The 6,636-nt window shown below is 46.7% G+C and overlaps 1 non-coding gene across 1 annotated transcript; it reads right to left on the bottom strand.

Annotated features, from left to right (window-relative positions):
* Positions 1–4,639: 4,639 nt before the first annotated feature.
* On the bottom strand, positions 4,640–4,746 carry LOC128690347 (U6 spliceosomal RNA). The gene has a single exon (XR_008407284.2). It is a non-coding gene; the product is annotated as a U6 spliceosomal RNA (small nuclear RNA).
* Between the last annotated feature and the right edge of the window lie 1,890 nt (positions 4,747–6,636).

Genomic DNA, 6,636 nt, shown 5'->3' with positions numbered 1-6,636 from the left:
TATCCTTCTGAAAAATCCCTCACCCACCTCCTCCCATAAATTTCTTTATTTCTACATACCGTTTTATAGAACGTTACTGCTAACACCCTCCTCTTCACCTCACTGACCTGTTTCCCCCGCAATCCCCACACTATATATATATAATCTGCCATAATGTACCCCACAGCTCTGATTACACTTTCCTCCCAACCCCCCACGTCGAGACTTAATGCGATAGAATACAGAAATTCCTTGACCTCCTATCCTATATATCACCCTATTTAACCACCCCTTGAAACTCCTCAGTCCGTCACAAAAATATACTACATGAAAAGCCGACTCCTCCCCACCACATATCCCGCACACCCCCCGTCAACGACTCGTCTATCCCGTAGAACCACACCCAACGGTAAAATGCCGTGCAGAAAACGATACATTACATCCCGAACACGAGGTTGCAGCCTTATCCTACTCAACCTATTCCATATACTTCCCCACGCATACATGGGGAAAATTCCCTCTACAGGCGCTACAACCCTCCCGGCTAACAATCTACACAACCTACCTATTTTAACCTTTGCTGGCTCTCGATCCCACGCCATAGCCCTCAAAACAGCTTCACACTCATGCAACTCAACTCCTGTATACATCCGTTGCAATCTGTTATGGATCCTGGCCAACCCCCCCCCCCACCCACACTTTCCCTCATCACCTCCCTTTTCATTAAGACACATTTGACCCTCCGCTTTAAGTCCAGCAATCCCAGCCTCCCCTTACTTACAGGTAACATTACCACGTCCCTTTTAATCCAATCACAGCTCGAACCCCACAAGAATTTAAAAGCCTTCCTAAGTATGTTCGTTATTGCTGGCCCAGTTAATGGGAACACGGCTGCCACGTGCCATACTTTGCTATACAGTAAGATATTAATAACAATGGCACGCTGCACAAGGGTCAAATGATAAGGTCGCAATGCACCCAAGCGTCCCTGAATCCTTTCTACCATCCTAAGCGAGTTTTCCATGCGTGCCACAGTTAGATAGTCTGCATAAATAAGACCGCAAATTTTTAACGAATTCACCTGCTTCCTCACAACTGCACTACCCCAATCAACCCTTCCTGCCCAAGCTCCTAACCCCATAACCATAGATTTATCTGAATTTACCCTCATACCAGCTGCCCCTGCGAACATTCGTACTACCCTATCTAATGTGTCCATTGACATCCCCTCCCTAATCAGAACAGTTGTATCATCTACATACCCAATTAAAACTGGCCAAACCCTCGCAACCTCACACCCTGGTCCCTCTACGTGACACATACGCTGCTCCACCAATCTATAAAAGGGGTCCTGTACGCACGCAAACAATAATTGTGACATAGGACACCCCTGCCTAAGTCCCCTACCCATTACAATTTTCCCACCCAATCGACCATTAATCTGTACCCTCGCCATTGCACCTCCATACAACGCCTCAACCCAACCCACTATTTCTTCCCCAAACCCCTGACCCCTGAGGATGGCTTTCAATGCTTTCCGATCCACTCTATCGTATGCCCCTTGCCAATCGAGCGCCACCAAACCTCCCCCCTCCCCCCTTTTGCCTCCACGAAATCCCTAAGTAACCCATGCCCCTCCACCATAGACCTCCCTGGCAAACCAAACTGAGTTTTTGATACTACCCGCCCCACCACACACTTGACCCGATTTCCCAAAATCTTAGCAAACTATTTCTAATCTGCGCATAACAACGAGATCGCCCGGTAATCCCGAAGCGTATGCTGCCCCTTACCCTTTGGTACCAATACAACGACAGCCGTTGCCTGCTTCTCACCCAGCTCACCTCTCTCCTTCATGCAATTTAATAACCTAACCAAAATATGCCTTATTAATTCTCAATGCTGCTGATAAAACTCTGCCGGGAGCCCATCAATTCCCGGTGCTTTGCCCTTTTGCATTCCACTTAAGGCCCTCCATATTTCCCCCTCAGTTATTTCCCCACCCAGTGCTTCCCTATCACTGTTACGCAACTGACATATCGCACTCCCACACACCTGTTCTAAAACCCCATCCTCTACCCCTTCTCGTTGCCAGTACTTCTCTTACCACTTATCAGCAAACGCCCCCATTCCTTCCGTAGCTTGTATGACCTGCCCCTCCCTGTACCCTCCTATCGACTCATGAACCTCCAACCATGGTATAGTCATTGCCTGCTGTCTTTGTTTCTGCCTACGCAATACGCACGATGAAGGTCTATCGCCCCATAACACCTCTTCCACCCCCGCCTGTACCCACACCGCTTGGAACCTCTCATCCTGCACCTCACGCAGCCTCCCTTTAATTGCCATAATATCATCCATTGGATAAGTGCCCGCCACCGCCCCCCTCGCATAACAACCCCGTAACCTATCCTCCAAATAGTTAGCAAGCCCATGTTTTAAAGAATTGATACGTTTCCCTTCCTTTACGTAATATTGCTTAATCCGTTCTTTAGCCACACCATCCCACCACATCACCACATCCTCTACCCCATTTACCTCTGCACGTAACCCCTCCCACAGCGTTGCAAATCCCTCTATCCCCTCCTCATCACCTAACACACTTGTATTTAATTTATAATAACCCCTAGATATACCTGCTAGTGACTCCCACGCCACCTCTGCTACTACCGCCCGATGATCCGAATAAGCTACTTCTATTGTACGGAAAAATGTCAACCAAACCCCTTGAGATATGTACAGCCTATCCAACCTAGCCGCGTAACCCTGTCTTACAAAAGTGTGCTCTACCTCCCACGCCCCTCCTCCAACCGCATCCCGCAACTGAATATCCCTCAAAAGATCTCGCAAGGCCGCCGACACGTGCCCCGCCCCTTTTGGTTCCACGTCAGCCCTCCTAATAACGCAGTTCCAGTCCCCACCTACGATGGCCGCAGCAGGTAAACCACGTAAGAAGAAAACTAGTTCTTCACATACAAAATCCCTTTTTACCCTCACATCATTTTCTGCTGGTGCATACACACTTACAAAAGATACCCTCTGCCCCATCCACCACCCATCCACGCGCAATACTCTTCCCCCCTCCCCCCTCACTTCTTAGGAACACAAACGGGCTTGCCTTCCTGATCAATATACCCACACCACCTTTCAGACGTACAGATGGCAGAGTCATGACCCGATACCCTTCCACCTCGAGCACTCTTCCCTCCTTGAAATTGTGTTCTTTCAGGAACACTACATCCACCCTATATTTATACAGAAACATTCGAAACCATTCCCTCTTCACACTATTACACAGTCCACTTACGTTTACAGTCATACACCTAAGGTCTCTTTATAGTTTCCAACCCTTCCTCCTCGCTTCATTCATCCCAGGGCCTCCTGCCCCAGAGCCAGCACAAGGCTTCACACCATCAACCCCCCCCCCTTTTTTGCGATGCCTCTTATCGTGACTACCTCGACAGTGCTCTTCCTTCCTCCCAGACCTCTGCGCCGGCGTCAGGACATCATCTGAGTCTGACGCCGCCGCTCTCTTCCTCGTGATGCCCTCCACATCCATGTTATCTAATGAGGTTCCCTCACGATGTACCTCAACCTCCACCACTCCTCGTTCCACAGCACACGGCGACAACTCACGCTTACTAGTTGGCCCGTTAACCCTGCTATGGTTTTTATCATTACATTCCTCTACAGGCAACGCCGTGCCTCTCGCCAGCTCAGGAACAACATCCTCTGCAGGCGGCGTCAATGTCCTTAACACTTCCTGAAGCTCTTCCTCTAGAGCCTGCACCTCCTCCTGCACTTGCACTTCTGTACTTTTCCCTTGCTTAGTAACAGATCCTTTTACGTCACAGCTTACCTCTCACACGCCAGTCTCCTCTTTGGAATCCTCCACCTCTTCACTCCACAAGCGCCCAAGCCCTTGCTTTCGCGTGGGGCTCTCAACAACAGCTATCACGCTGGTAACTGGTGCTTCACCAGTTTGTGCAGGCGCCCTCCTCAGCTTCACACACGCTGCCGCCATATGGTCGTACGCCCCACATATTCTGCACGTACGTCTCTGTCCGGCATACGATACCATAACTTGCGTCCTGAAGTCCTCCAACACAACATAAGACGGTATGGGATGTCTCAGAGTCATCTTCAGGGAAAAGGTTCCCTCCAGACGGCCCATGTATGCACCTGCCGTCCACTTGCCTTGTTGTGCCAGATGTACGGTCCCATATGCCTCAAAAACATTCCTGATGTCAGCCTCATCTGCCTCAAATGGGACATTACGAATCTTAACCCACGTAAAGTGGCGAGATACGTCGATCAAACGCACCTTTACAGCTGGAGTAGAGTCAAGACTCACGTCTTGGAATCTCGTCACCAAAGACTCGTATACGGACGTGGAATTCAGTTTGACGAAGATTCTGTAAGCCCTATTCAGGGCTACACCATACACCTCATCGTCTTGGATTCCATAGGTCTCCCTAATGATTGTTGGGAGTAATACCTGCGCTGAAGAGGGTGAAATCGCCCCACGAAGCAGCTCAATACCAATTGTATTTACGCGCCTCCTCACACTCAGCGCCATGTTGATACAAGGTAGCTCGCCTGAAAACAGCAGAGGAGTGCAGAGCACAACCGCACTCGACCGTGGTCAGGCAGCGAATTGAAAAAATAAAAACGCTTCACGATTTTGCGTGTCATCCTTGCGCAGGGGCCATGCTAATCTTCTCTGTATCGTTCCAATTTTAGTATATGTACTGCCGAAGCAAGTACAACTTAAGGATTATATACATACATTAAGGTACAAGGGGCTGGGGTTAAGCAATATGGGGATATCTTCCTATGATCTTCTACTGATATCGTGTACATCATAACTAGTTTAAGGGTGTATTAGGACACACTAGAATACCAACAATAATGTATGATGGATACTCTTAGTTTCAAATCTTAGTAATTTGGCGATCAGTAGTTGGCACAGTTCCGCTAATTCGCTAACTGCTAACTAGCAGAACTAACTTTTAGTTTAGCGGATCAGCATTTCTGCTAACTTCGGAAACCGTTAGTGGACATGAGCTTCCGCTAAATAAAGTTCCGCTAAAAAAAATCATACGTTGTTGGTAGTTAGAAAGCAGTGAGGAGAGCAGCAGCACTACTAATGATGAAGCTGATGATGACTTCTTCAGCAGCATTGCTCAGTTCCGGGACATCAGAAGCCAAAGGTCACTGAAGTCGAAGGCGCAGAGCATGGTGAAGACCTGGCTGGAGACCGGATCGAAAGAAGTCGCGATTAAAGTCGCCTTCTTGGGTGAACAGGTCTTGATAGACCTATTCATTAAGTACAACACTGTCATCCCATCCAGTGCAGCAGTTTAGCGCCTATTCTCTATAGGCAAAGATATCTTTAGGGCCAAGAGAGCCACCCTGTCAGATGGTAACTTTGAGAGGCTGACGCTCATGAAGGTCAACCAGCATCACATCACAGCGATGGAGAAGGCCCAGCCTGAGTAGTAATCAGCCCAGCCATCATGTGATCTTGATATGATACCCATGCTATGCATTTTGTACAGCAAATAATGTGTATGTCGGATTTAAACTGATGTTTGATTTCATTTGTTCTTTTAACTATTTGTGTGCACCTGTATGACTGTATCGCTGTTGCAGCGATAAATTGTGTGCACCTGTATTGTGGAAAATTGCATTTTTTGGAATGTATCATTATGTACATAACAGTAAATGAACAAAGATAATTATTACTTATCAGTTAGACAAGTAGGAATTTGGGACACCTAGGTCGTAAAAAATGTCCCCCTTCGATACCAACCACTGTCATATCCACAAGTTGCTCTGGACCTATTAATTATAAATGAAATATACATACACCAGGAATGCTGGTAAATATATAAATTTGTGGACTGTATATTAAATTAAAAAATGATTATATATAAACACATTTACATAACAGAAGGAGAATATCTTAATATCACTCACCAATTTGACTGGAGATTAATGTGTCATGTACAGGACCCCCGCCCCTTTTGCCTACATTTACGAAAAATTTACTGGCCAGAATTTAAACATAAATTAGACAGCTTATCTGAGGTTCCTGGAGTTGTCCTATCCTGTCGCCTGATACTCATATTATGCAGGAATGCACATCCAACAATTTCGCCTCCTATTTGAGAGGTGTCAACCCAATTTTAATCTCTAGAGCACGAGAAATTCTTCCCATTATTCACAACGTCTATTACTCTCAATTCAAAACAAACAATGGCCAGTGTCCTTCTGCCCAGGCGCCGGCTTCCCGTTTTCGATAACATAAATATTTATTAAATACAGTATGGCCATCTATTTACATATAACTACTGTATTTCTGGAAAATATATGCAGTATTTTCCACATGTATGACTGTATTGCTGGTGCAGCGATAAGTTATGTGCACCTGTATGGCTGTATCGCTGGTGCAGCGATAAGTTGTGTGCACCTGTATGGTTGACAAATTAGACACATGTGCAACTCTTGGGTATCTTTATTGAGGAAACGTTTCGCCACACAGTGGCTTCATCATGATGAAGCCACTGTGTGGCGAAACGTTTCCTCAATAAAGATACCCAAGAGTTGCACATGTGTCTAATTTGTCAACATGTCGGTTCTCTGAACCATTCA

The sequence above is a fragment of the Cherax quadricarinatus genome, chromosome 32 (genome assembly GCF_038502225.1).
Source record: "Cherax quadricarinatus isolate ZL_2023a chromosome 32, ASM3850222v1, whole genome shotgun sequence".
Lineage (NCBI taxonomy): Eukaryota > Metazoa > Arthropoda > Malacostraca > Decapoda > Parastacidae > Cherax > Cherax quadricarinatus.
This window is presented reverse-complemented; position numbering and strand designations above follow the sequence as displayed.